This window comes from Nicotiana tabacum, chromosome 9 (genome assembly GCF_000715075.1).
Source record: "Nicotiana tabacum cultivar K326 chromosome 9, ASM71507v2, whole genome shotgun sequence".
Taxonomy (NCBI): domain Eukaryota; kingdom Viridiplantae; phylum Streptophyta; class Magnoliopsida; order Solanales; family Solanaceae; genus Nicotiana; species Nicotiana tabacum.
The window spans coordinates 56,479,575-56,490,839 of NC_134088.1; positions in this window are offsets into that span (position 1 = coordinate 56,479,575).

Genomic DNA, 11,265 nt, shown 5'->3' on the forward strand with positions numbered 1-11,265 from the left:
TGAAGTTGAATCCTAACAATAATAATTAGCTAACAAAGAACTAATCGCCTTTGGTAGAGAATTAAAAACAAGAGATAGATTGTGAAACCCGACCCTTTAGAATAACAAGAACAACAATAAGCCTAAACTTATCACCTTTCTTGAATACCTAGAAGTGATCTAAGATTTCAAAAGAGTTTAATCTTACCACCTTAAGTTGAGTCTTGAAGGTTGAAGAATAAATCCAAGAGTAGCCACACACAAGAGTGCAAGAAAATTCTCACAATTTTTATTGATAATAGTCTATAATAATCTAAAATCTAAAAACAAAGATGACACCCATTTATATAGAGAGGGGGTCACGAAATTCCTACCTAAAAACAAGGAAATAAAGTCCTAAACTACTTTGGATAACAAGTCTAAATACCTTAGGAAAAGGAAAAACACTAAGAAACAAAAACCAAGTCAATCTTGGAAAGTAACTCCAACAAGCTTAGGAAAAGGAAAACATAACCTTAATTACCTAGGAAAGTAAATAATCTAGTACCAAAATATATGGAAATAAGTTAAAACTAATCTTGGATAGAAGCTTGAAAGTCCCAAACCAATCATGAATAGGATCTTGTAAATCTTGAAGGCAACTTGCAAGAAACTTGGCACCAACTTGTACCCAACTTCTATCACGCCTATTGATCCTTTCTTGGGCAGAAAATAAGTCCTTTTTATTTTATAAAAATATGGTTTCATGTAGGACTTATTGGGCTGCAAGTTTGGACACATTTTTAGGTTCCAAATAGGTCTAATAGTGGCCTGGTCTGGACCTTCTTCAGAGGATGTCTTTTGGGATCTAATCCACCTTTTCTTGGACATGAATTTGGACCATAAAATAATTATAATACCTAGACAACTCATATCCTTTATCCTTAAGCTCTCCATCCCAATTAACAACTTCTTTATTTGCACTTGAAGTCTAATGACCTTATTTTACAATTCTTTAGCTTGACATCTTGTTAAAGGCCCTCTTTGAGATTTCAAAGCTTTATGCTTGTCCTTGAATAGATTTGAGCTTCCTAGGATGTTATCATTCCCCTCTTCTTGAAGAAAATTCGTCCTCGAATTTCGACCTTGCAAGAAAAAAAAGTCATGCACTAGTAAATGGCATCCACTAATCTGAAAAAATGGTAGGAATAAAACAAGATAGTGACCATGTGTCCACTTAACCCAATTAAGCATAATAGGTGTAAATACTCCTTTATAAAGCATATGGACATCATCATCCCAATAAAATTTATGCCTACCTGAGTTGTCCAATAAAAACCTCTCTTAGATGCACTATGTATTGAAATTTGCAATGCGATCTTGTCAATAAGGTAGTCCAAATATGTGCATGCCAAAGAAATTACAAAATATTGGTCATGAATCTATTTAACACAAGTATCTCTGCCACATGTATCAAATAAGACACTCTTATGATATAGCCAAGTATCAATTATAAATCCCATGGATTCTTCTACATGTAAGTTATTCAAAGAAGCACATAAATTCTCAGATAGGTCAGAAGAACCCATAAATTCCAAAATATAAATTTCAATACATTCAAGCTCATGATTATAACTTTCCCCAATAATATTCGCAACATCAATGGATTCTACATGATTGCTCAAACTGTCACAAAAAGAGTCATAGATAGGTTCATGAAAGAGTATTTGATCACTAATGTCACAATAATTATGCATATCCTCTTTACTAGTAGCAAACACTTTTATAGGCTCACAATCAACATGACTAGAGGAATGACTTCCCATCAAACAACAAAACTCACATTCTAGCAATTTACATGAAAACTCATTAGACACTTGAATAAGAGAAGAAAGAACATTTAACTCATTAGCAAGCCTCTTCTCATAAATTTCATGCCTCTTTCCACCAAGTTGGAATGCATAATCATCTATGTCATACTCAATTTCAAAAGGAAGCAAATTACTCTTGCATTTTAACTTAGATATTACAGTTAATGACTTGATATGCATCAAAATATCATCATCCACAAAAATTATAAAGTCACCAACATAAGAAATAAGAGTATAGTTTATTACCTCCAAACATACTTTAGGTGTTCTAGAAACGCCAAGAATGTGAATGAACCAATTATACATATCATACTTGGACTTATTTACTAATGGAATAACATCACCTTATATTCTTTTATGCAATGATTCCAGCTTAGCAATGGCTTTAGGAAACTCCATGTCATAAACCTGTAAATAAGAATTAAAATAGTCAAAAGGTTCAATAACAAAGAATTTAACCAAGCTTTTATCTTCCACCATCTAACAAGAATTAATTTCGCCTAATTCATGTTGGAATCCAATTGGATCCTTTACCACCATTTCTCACGCCTCACCTCTCCTTTCAAAAGGTCTTTCAACATGTGGCTGCACAAAATCACAAGAACTAAAACAAGAATGAGTTAATGGGTTAGGAAGTAAAGAAATTTTATTCTTGCTTACACTCTCTTTGGCTTTTATCACGAAACTAACTTTTCCCTCACCCTTAGCCTCTTTTCTCTCACTAAAGTTTTTTTCTTCTTCGTTACTGAAACCCTCTTGTTTTACTCTCTCTACCTCAAAGACTTTTCTTATCTCATTACCTTCTCTCTTTTCTTTTCCCTCAAGCTCACTCTTTTTCTCAATTGACATCCCATTCTCTCCACTCAATACAACCTCTCATTTTTCCTCTCTTGGGATGTCAACATGCACTCCTTTACTCCTCTCATTCTTTTCTCTCTCATATTTTTCCATATTCTCTTTAACAGTATTTTCATCTTCATAAATTTGTGAGGGAGTCAAAGGTCCAAGAATAAGTTTCTTCCCGTTAACCTCAAAAGAGTATCTATTTTTTTCCATATTATATGAAGCTCTTCTATAGGCATACCATGGCTTTCCCAACAAGATATGATAATTATTCATGGGAATCACATCACACCAGATCGCATCCTCATACCTTCCAATAGAGAATAGTAATAACACTCTTTTATCTACCTTTACTCCTCTCAACATGTAGGGTTCAATATGCTCAACACAAGGCAAGTTCAATTTTTCAACCATATAAGTGCTAATTGAGTTATAGCCAAACTCTTTGTCAATTCTAAGGCCACAAATCGCAGACATCACGTTAGCTCTTGTTTGAAAAATAATTTTACCATTGTCTTCCTTCCATTCGGTATACTGTAAGTTCGACTTTTCAAGTTGTTGAGTCATAACTCGCCTCCTTTCACTATAACTACCTATTTGAAATATCTTAAACAAAGATTAGAAGAATTATGTATCTCTCAAATTTTGGCTTTTTTCCTCTAATGTTCTCGCCTCTCTTGCCTTTTTCCACTCAAAGCAACTCTTGGTCGTTAAACTTTAGATTTATTAATAAACCTTACTAGTCACAACCCTTAGTGATAAGAATGTAGAGTTAGAATAAGAAAAAGGACAGTGAAGGACCAAACCTTGGAAGAATAGGAATTGGTTATGTAGAAAAAATAAGGAAAGAATTTAGGAAACCCAAAACCCACAAGAATAAGGAAAGAAGTTACCTTAATCTTCAAGAACTAGGATCCCCTCCTTTTGTTTTCTTTCTTGACTTGGAAACCAAATAACACTTGAATTCTACAAATAATAATGAGCCATAACGCTTTTCTTTTGGCTAATTTTCGTTTTTTTTTTTTTTTTTTTTTTTTTTTTTTGGTTTTGTTTTACTCAAGAACCTCCCAAGATTATCAATATTGAAATCTTGATTAGCCTATACTTTGATACCACTTGATAACAACACGATAGGGGTCCAAGAATTATAAAAGAAAATCAAGAAACGTGCGGAAGCTAAAAGAAAATAAAGAAACAAAAAAATAACGAAAAATTAAAGATAGATTGAATTCAAGAAAGAGTTTCTTCAATTCAAAAAGTCTATTCATGAAGTTGAATCCTAACAACAACAATTAGCTAACAAAGAACTAATCGCCTTTGGTAGAGAATTAAAAACAAGAGATAGATTGTGAAACCCGACCCTTTAGATTAACAAGAATAACAATAAGCCTAAACTTATCACCTTTCTTGAATACCTAGAAGTTATCTAAGATTTCAAAAGAGTTTAATCTTACCACCTTAGCTTGAGTCTTGAAGGTTGAAGAATAAATCCAAGAGTAGCCACACACACGAGTGCAAGAAAATTCTGATAATTTTTATTGATAATAGTCTATAATAATCTAAAATCTTAAAACAAAGATGACACCCCATTATATAGAGAGGGGGTCACGAAATTCCTACCGAAAAACAAGGAAATAAAGTCCTAAACTACTTTGGACAACAAGTCCAAATACCTTAGGAAAAGGAAAAACACTAGGAAACAAAAACCAAGTCAATCTTGGAAAGTAACTCCAACAATCTTAGGAAAAGGAAAACATAACATTAATTACCTAGGAAAGCAATAAATCTAGTACCAAAATATATGGAAATAAGTTAAAACTAATCTTGGATAGAAGCTTGAAAGTCCCAAACCAATCATGAATAGGATCTTGTAAATCTTGAAGGCAACTTGTAAGAAACTTGGCACCAACTTGTACCCAACTTCTATCACGCCTATTGAGCCTTTCTTGGGCAGAAAATAAGTCCTTTTTATGTTATAAGAACATGGCTTCATGTAGGACTTATTGGACTGCAAGTTTGGACACATTTTTAGGTTCCAAATAGGTCCAATAGTGGCCTGATCTGGACCTTCTTCAGAGGATGTCTTTTGGGATCTAATCCACCTTTTCTTGGACATGAATTTGGACCATAAAATAATTATAATACCTAGACAACTCATATCCTTTATCCTTAATCTCTCCATCCCAATTAACAACTTCTTTATTTGCACTTGATGTCTAATGACCTTAATTTACAACTCTTTAGCTTGACATCTTGTTAAGACCCTCTTTGAGATTCCAAAGCTTTATTCGTGTCCTTGAATAGATTTGAGCTTCCTAGGATGCTATCAAGGGTGCTCTATTAAGGTTATCTTAGGAGCATGAGGAGAGCTTTCAGAAGCTCCATAATGCATTGACTATAGCCTAGTGTTGGTATTACCCGCGGGTTCAGGATCTTACATCATGTATTGTGATCCGTCCCATATTGGGCTTGGCACGATGTTGATGCAGGGTGGTAGGGTGATTTCCTATGTGTCTCAGTAGTTAAAGGTTCATGAGAAGAATTACCTAGTGCATGACTTGGAGTTGGCAGCTATTAGTCACGCATTGAAAATTTTCTTGCAGTATCTGTACAATATTCATTGTGAGGTCTTTACTAACCATCGGAGTCTCCAGCATCTATTCAAGTAGAAGGACCTTAATTTGTGGCAGAAGATGGTTACTTGAAAGACTATGATGGGGAAGGCCAACGTGGTGGCCGATGCATTGAGTAGGAAGGCGGAGAGTATCGGTAATTTGGCCTATTTATCGGTAGCATAGAGGCCACTAGACATAGATGTTCAGGCCTAGGCCAATAAGTTTGTGAGATTGGATGTTTAGGAGCCTAGTCGGGTTCTTTCTTGCGTTGTCGCTCACTCATCATTTGATCCTAGGGAGGTTGTGATTGGTGATGATGGTGTTATGAGGCTAAGAGGTCAGATTTGTGTTCCAAATGTTGATGAGTTGAGAGATTTGATCCTTGAGGAGGCTCAAAGTTCACGCTATTCCATTCACCCAGGTGTCATGAAGATGTACGGGGAGGGTTGATTCAAAGATTGGAGATACCAGAGTGGAAGTGGGAGTGCATTACCATGGATTTCATTATCGGGCTCCCATGGACTTTGAAGAAGTATGACGTCATTTGGGTTATTGTGGACCAGTTAACTAAGTCCACACATATTATTCCTGTAGTGACATCCTATTTTGCAGAGATGTTGGCTCAGATCTACATCCGGGAGATTATCCGCTTGCAAGGTGTGCCAATTTCCATCATTTCTAATTGCGGCACACAGTTCATGCCGTAGTTTTGGAGTGTAGTACAACCAGAGTTGGGCATACGGGTTGAGTTGAGTACAATGTTCCATCCTCGAATAGACGGGAAGTCCGAGCGCACTATTCAGATCTTGGAGGATATGTTACATGCCAGTGTTATGGACTTCGGGGGTTCTTAGGATCTGTTTCTTCCATTAGCAGAGTTCGCCCACAACAACAACTTTCGATCGAGTATCCATATGGCTCCTTATGAGGCCTTATATGGGAGGAGATATGTTCTCCAGTAATTTGGTTTGAACCTGGGGAGGCAAGGTTGTTGGGCACAGATTTTGGTCTATGATGCCTTAGAGGAGGTAAAGCTCAGTCAAGACATAAGAGTTATGCTGATAGAAAAGTTCGTGATGTTGCATATATGGTGGGTGAAAAGGTTTTTCTTAGAGTTTTGCCCATGAAGGGTGTGATAAGGTTCGGGAGGAAGGGCAATTTGAGCCTTTGGTATATTGACCCTTTGAGTTGCTTGAGAGGATTGGAGAGGTGGCATACAAGCTTGCATTGCCACCTAGTCTATCGAGAGTTTACCTAGTGTTTCATATTTCTATGCTACGAAAGTATTATGGTGACATATCACATGTTTTTGACGTCAGCACGGTTCAGTTAGATGGGGATCTGACTTATGATGTGGAGCTGGTAGGCATTTTGGATCGGTAGGTTCGAATGTTGGGATCAAAGAATATAGCTTCGGTGAAGGTTTAGTGGAGAGGCTAGCTAGTAGTGGAGGATACTTGGGAGAATGAGCAGAAGATGCAGATCTGTTATCCGCACCTATTTGAGACACCAGGTATGATTCTACACCCATTCGAGGAAGAATGTTTTTTTAAGAGGGGGAGAATGTAACAACACTGTCGATCGTTTTGGGTATTGTATCCTCGTTCCCCTATTTATTTCCCCTTCGATGTTCATTATTGGTTATGTGGCTTGCCAGGGTGGTTGGATTGGTTTCGGAAAAGTTTTGGAGTGAATTGGGACACTTAGTCCCAAGGTTGGAAGTTTAAGTTGAAAAACTTGGCCGGAGTTTGACTTTTTTCTAGACGACTCCAGAATGGAGTTTTGATGGTTCCAATAGCTTCGTATGATATTTTGGACTTATGCATATGTCCGAATATTGATTTGGAGGTCTGTAGGTTGGTTTAAGGCTTTTTGGAGTAAGTTGGAAAGTTGAAGTTTTGGAGGTTTGAGAGGTGTGACCCAAAGTTGACTTTGTTGATACCTGTAAGGTCCCATAAAATTTCGTAAAGGAATATAAGCTTTCGTGGTGCCGAACTAGGATCACATGTTTGAGGATTATAGAAATTGCGTTGTACGGACATTTTGGTTTGAACATTGCATTGATGAATAAAGCAAAAAAAAATGCATTTCTGCGGCCCACTATTGTCATGACCCAAACTGATGGGCCATGGCGAGTGCCCGAGTCCTACCTGTCGAACACCATCAAGCATGCGTCTAAGATATAACATCAATTAAGGGTAGGTCATGAATAACATCTGTCATTAAACTGTTGAATCACGTAAATAACATACGTGAACAAAACTTGTCCAAAAGACATATATACATATACATGCGGAATACGGTAGGGCGAGCCGACAAGGATGTTATAGACAACTATTAATCAAAAATTAAAAGCTGACAAAGCCGCATACTATCCAACTATACATGACTGTCTACAAACCTCTAATAGAGTGTACAACTGTATAAAAGATGGGACTGGGCCCCGTCGTACCCATATCTACATACAAAAATAGCGTACAAAAACTAATAACAACTACGGATCAAGTGGAGCACACCAACTCTCGCTGATCAACCTGCACCTGCGAGCATGGGGCCGTCATCCTGTCTACCTGCACCTGCAGGCATGGGACGCAGCGTCCCCAAGAAAAAGAGATGTCAGTACGAATAATGTACCGAGTATGTAATGTCACAAAAATCAGTACATAAAAGACATAAATGAAACATGGAGTAAAGGAATCCGCCCGTAAGTCTAAATAACCTTGTGAATCCTGAAATATTTATAAAGTCATGCATGTGCATATAAATATCGTATAATGCATAGGTATATGTGTAGATAATATCATCCAGCCTCTAAGGGCATTCTGTCATATCATCTCGGCCTCTGTGGGAAAAATCATCACGTATACCAACTGATCATGTGGTGGTGTGTATATAACACCGTAACCTTTTCCCATATCCCATATACGTATAATATACGTGTATATAACTGTAAGGCCCCGTTAAAATTTTTCTAATGATTTAATATATTAAAGTACGCCAACAGTATTTGGGAATAACGTGTTAGAGTATTAAAGGAGACCCATGGGATAGAACCACATTATTTCGAAATGAAAAGTGTATGTTTAAGGTGTGTTGAAACATACTAAGGAGTTTTGTGAATGGAAAGAATTCGTGTGGAACAAGTAGGATACATTAAGTGGAAAGGATGTCTCAATTTGCACAAGATCCTACTTCAAACGTATGCTGCTACCAAACTATAATGACTTATGAGGCTATCTACCTATCAAATTAAATCTCTTTGAGTCTAGTTTCTAACTCTTCAAACCGTTTGTCATTTGGACATTCATACAAAAATTTATGTTCAAATACCCAAAGGCTGGCCTGTAGCTCGCTACAGAGCTCGCGAGGCCAGGTCTGTAGCATGCTAGACCAGGCTATACCCCTTGCGAGACCAGGTCTGTATCACGCTAGACCAGGCTATATCCCTCACGAGGCCAGGTCTGTAGCTCGCTACAGAGCTCGCGAGGCCTGGTCTGTAGCTAGATCCAGAATTTTGGAGTATCCATTTTCCGATGTTTTAAACCGGACCCTATTCCGTTAAAAGTCCTACCTTGGACCATTTTGAACATATTTTCTGATATTTTGAGAGTAAGAGAGAGGGTCCTAGAGGGAGAAGTAAATATTCGTCAAAATTACTCTTCAACTCTGACTTAAAATTTTGATGAATATCAAGAGAGGCACCTAGGTCTTCTTCCTAAGAGGTAATATTCTACACCCTAACCCTAAATTTTGAATTTTGTCTAGAATTGGGTAATTAGCAAGATAATATTTGCGCATGAGAGTTGTTTATTTTACATGCATGTGTTATCAAAGGGTGTAGGATGTCTCGGACCCGTGTCTAGTAGAGTCCTTCTTATCGGTGTATTGTCGACCACATCTATAAGTTGGAGGCTACTTGGACATTTAGGAATAATACCCTTCTTTGATATTCTGAATGGTGCGATGAAACTGGTTGTGAAACTGTTCTTCCTCCAACTCGTGCGTTGAGGTTCAAGGTAAGTTTAAATGCTCTTTTAGTTTATTCCAGGTAATGTTGTCATGTGACATGACGAATGGGTAAAGGCCTGAATATTAAACAGATAGCACATGTATCATGTTGAATGAATAGTATGGCCATGTAAGACAAGTATATAGTACCATGAGCATACTTTATATGAGAAGAGTGCTAGAAGTGATTACCCCACCTCCAAAGAGGCATTGACCTAATAAATAAGACCTAAGCATAACTAGTACATGTGGATAGTGTGGGAACCATGTGTATGATTCAAAGATGTAAATTTGTTACATAGGCATGTCATATATGAAAGGCATGGCCTGGAGAGTAATGATAAATGTGTAGGTCTCTCACGGGAGACAAGAAGTTATGAAAGGAGAGTTAAGTGAACCCACAATGAGAAGACCCTAGCACTGTGGATGTTATAAAAATCCCAGGAATGTGCGAAGTGGTGTTACACTCCAAAAAGGATATTGACACGAGGGATTTGGATCCCAAGCCTATGTGATTGAATAAGAGTAGAGAACTTATGAGGTTAATACCATGGGGACTTAAATCTCCCTAATAGTCAATCATATACATGAGGACTAGAGATGTGAAACATGTGTCCCTCAAATTGCTAAATTCAAGACTTGTATCAAAATGTGAAACATTCACCCCAAGTGGGGAGGGAAGGGCCATGGTGAGGCTACTTAAGTTCGATAAAACGAGAGTAGGGACGTGTAGCTATGATGTTTGTATATTTTTTTGAAGACATGTGTAGTTTATAAAAGTGGTAAGGGATAACGTGCTTCTCTGAAAGGAAATGCAAAAGATAAACCACTAGTACAAAAATAATGTGGAAGGTTAAGAAATGTAAATTATTTGTACGTGGCAATATACATGACAAGGTCAACGATACTAGAAACTAAGAGTAAGGTTTGCAAAAGGGTTTTATACTTGTTAGAGAGACACGGACAATGGAACCCAAGGAAGTACTATAGATCAAATGTGAAAGGCTTGTGAGTTCTTAGAACGAGTTAATCACGGATTTGCGATTTAGCTAAAGTTCCAAGGCTTTAAGAAACACAAAACGAGTGGGAGAGATAAATGTGATGTCATAATAACCTAAGAGTGAATATGGACTTGATGGAGAGTCTCTTAAGAATCTTACAAGCAAGGAAGTGTTAAGTGATACATGGATGAACACACTTTCCCACGGATATCCCAACAAGTGTCGAGAAGTCAGCAGGAAGAATTCCCAACTAAGGGAAAAGACCACGTAACATATGGAAGAGCACATAGCTATTCACTAACTAGGAGGAATTAGTCAAGAAAAATTGGAAGAAAAATCTATAAATTGAGATGGTCATGGTTATCGCAAAATAGTGCATATCAGAATGGTGGACTCGCCTAGAGCACAAGCGTTAATAGAAGATATAAAGGATCAATTGTAATGCAGCCGACTTGAGTGACACTGAATATCAACTAAAATATTTAGAGGGAGTTCACGTCTACATATTACATTGGAAAGTGAGACTGTTAGTGATGAAGTGGTGGTGTGGTAAACTAAACAAACCAGGCACAATAATACTACGTGTTCATGAGAAGCAGACAAATGTGTGGCACAATAAGGCTGTCAACTATGAATTAAGGGTAAAAAGGGAAATGTTCGAAACAGATTGAGAGAGGATGAACACTTGTTACGAACCAAACATGTTTAACATGATAGCTCTTAGACTGCAATACCACTAAACACTATTGGTGACTACAATACGGGGAATAAGGTGAGTTACTCATCGAGGATGGAATTATATGGACTAAGTCCTACATTTATAAGGAAAACAAAAAGTCGTCGTTGAAGAATTTAGGAGGATCTCAAGTTTCAGAAAAGGCCATGTTCGGGCCAGTGACTTTTGTTAAAGTGAATATATATGAAAGGTGTTAATATATGTTTTGGGAAGTGTTTAGAAGTAAAATGGGA